Below are 2931 nucleotides of genomic sequence, written 5' to 3'. Positions count from 1 at the left end.
CCCTGAGATCAGGACCTGAGCCAAAACCAAGAGTTTGACACTTAAATGACTGCACTACCTATGTACTCCATCTCACAGGCTATCTTGGAAGTCCTTTCTTTCTTGTGGCCATTTGGAGCGCCCCTCTAACCTACTGGATAGGATACTATCTAAGTCATTAGTAGATCAATTAATACTGCCTATTAGGTCTTAAAACTTACTGGTCTTCATTTGTCTTATTTCACAGATTCTTATTTTGTGCATTTACCTTTGCTTACATTTTATATACCATAAACATTTACCTTTGCTTTCACCTGGACTGTGATGAAGATCCTATGAAATTATGTCAGTGAAAATGCTTGCTGTGGAAAACATAACGAGGGTGAATTATTCATATACTTAAATTAATGTACATCTTATCCTAAAAGTAACACATGTATGATCACAGAGTCAGCCCCAAGGTTTCAGTTCTACCACTGACAGAGAGCAAAGCATAAATTTAATATAACCACTGGGCTATGCGTGCTGTTAAGTTTTGATTTTTCTGGTGATCAGAGAAAAATAAAATGGAGTCTTAAGTTCCCCAGGGAGCATTATGGTAAGGGAGAAGTTCTTGTTTATGATGTATTTCACTTGACACTTATTTCTCTAATGAGTATATCCCAAGGTCTTCTCATACAACAAAGCTAATGAGGCATTTCTGTTCATGCGATTCTACAGTGGACATCTAGTGCTGGTTCTTGGGAGGTTTTTTTTTTTTTTTAATTTTTGAGAAAACTTGTTCATATGTATGTACACTATACATGAAAGCCCAGAACAGTGAGTGATTCTGAAGAGAAAGAAAACTCATCTTTTCCATGATTTTGACCAGCCTTGGTTAGGAAAGAGCACCTAGACACATATACACATTTTATTATGCAAACTGTTCCCTTAATGACTGTATGTCAATTGATGCATGATGTTAAAAGTTTTGTATTTATCTTTTTTTACAGTTTTAATGTTCATTCCAGTTAGTTAACTTGAGATTATATTATTTTCAGGTGCACAATATGATGAATAAAGCCACTGTATGGAAAAGAAGGAGACATTAAAAGCACTTTAAATTTAGCTCTTTAGGCTATTTTAACACTTACCATAATTATGCTAACATTTTCCTTCTTGGGATTTACCCCCATGCCTATATCTCCAACCCACTTCCAGAACACACCTGCCACCAGTCCCTATGCAGAAATTCTCTTAGGGCCAGTCTCCCACTGATGATTTCCAGGGCATGCCAGTGACGTCGGAACAGCCAGGCAGCTCCTGGGCAGCAGTAGGGTGGTAAGGAGGTCCTGCATGGGGGACGCGACAGTGGCGGGGTGGGAAGCAGTCAACAGGGCAGGGCTGCATAGGGCTGGGCTACAAAGGCCAGCAGCAATGGGGCACAGGGCAGCAGCAGGACATAGGGCAAGAGTGGGACACAGGGCAGCAGCAGATCAGAAGCACGGTGGCGGTAAGGGGCAATAACAGTGAGGGCAGGGGATTGGTAGTGGGGTGTGGGGCACCCCACAGGGTAGAGGTGCGGGGAGAGCACAGAGGGATGGTAGCAGCAATGCAGTGGGGCAGCAGGACAATAATGAGCATGTTGGTGGGTGGGGTGTAACAGCGTGGCTGCACAGGTGCATGTAGGGTTTCAGGCGGGTGGTGCCGTGGGGAGAAGGGGAGATGGAACCAACTGGGAGGCAGCGGCACAGCAACTGCACAGGAAGGGCATGAAGGGCGGGGTAGGGCCTTAATGCATGTCAGTGGGGACTTCACAGTGAAGGTCAGCAGTGGCCTGGGGCACAAGGCAGAAGCTTAGCTACAGCAGCGGTGGTAAGGTGGACAGTATGAAGGGTGTGCTGTGGGCAGCAGCATCACAAGGCGAGGGCACCCAGGAAGTAGCAGTATTGGAAGAAGGCTGGGATGAGTGGGTCGGCAACAGCAGGTCAACGGGGAGGGAATCTGGAGGCACTGGAGCAGGGAGGGGGGCCGACAAGTGGTAGCATTTAGGGGATGTTTGGTGGGACCAGCAGGGCAAGAGCATCAGGTTAATAGCTGTGTGGGCAGGGCAGGGGATTTGCACAGCTGCGGTAGCAAGGGGACATATGCAGTGAAGAAATGGCAGTGGGGTCATTGAGACAGCAGTGACTTGAGGAAGGCAGTGACTTAAGGAAGTGCAGATGGATGGCAGCAGATGTGGAGGCGAAGCGGGGAGGGATTGGCCTGGATGTGGTTGGGAGGGACCAGCGGGGCAGCAGCTGCCTGGCAATGGCATGGCATGGCTTGGGTGCAGGGCTGGGTGGTGGAGATGGGCAGGAGCAGCAGGGTGGCCATGGTAGCAGAGGTGGTGCTGTTGGAAACACAGGCACCAGGCCAGTAGATGCACTGGAGAGTGACGCAGCAGGGTGGCAGAGTCCTGGGGGTGCACAAGGGAGTGGTAGGGGCACTGGGAGTAACAGAGCAGGGCATCAGTTGCAACACTCAGGGTAGCAGGGCAGCTATGGTGAGGGTTAGCTGTTGTGGGACAAAGGGGCACTGCTGTGGAGTAGCAGGGTAGAGGGTGGCAGCACTGGTGGCAGCGGCCTGTCAGCAATGGGGGGGTGGAAGGGACAGCGGTGGGTGTGTGGGGCATGACAGGGTGGCATTTGGGGGATGGCACAGTGGGGTGGCTGTGGTACAGGGTGTGTGGACCAGCCAGGCAGCAGAAGCACAAGTGGGGGGGGGGCAGTGATTTGGTAGCAGTGCTATCAAATGCATTTTCTGCATCTGTTGAGATGGTCCTATGATGCTGATCCTTCGTTTTGTGAATGTGGCACATCAGTTTGATTTGTGGATGTTGCACCACCGTTGCATCCCTGACATTAAATCTTACTGGATCATATCTCTTCCTGTATTATAGAATTCACTTTGCTGATATTTGGGTGAGGATTT

The sequence above is a fragment of the Enhydra lutris genome, unplaced genomic scaffold (assembly GCF_002288905.1).
Source record: "Enhydra lutris kenyoni isolate GAN:26980312 unplaced genomic scaffold, ASM228890v2 scaffoldscaffold179, whole genome shotgun sequence".
Taxonomy (NCBI): domain Eukaryota; kingdom Metazoa; phylum Chordata; class Mammalia; order Carnivora; family Mustelidae; genus Enhydra; species Enhydra lutris.
The sequence above is the reverse complement of the archived record's forward strand: the minus strand, read 5'-3'. Positions refer to the sequence as shown.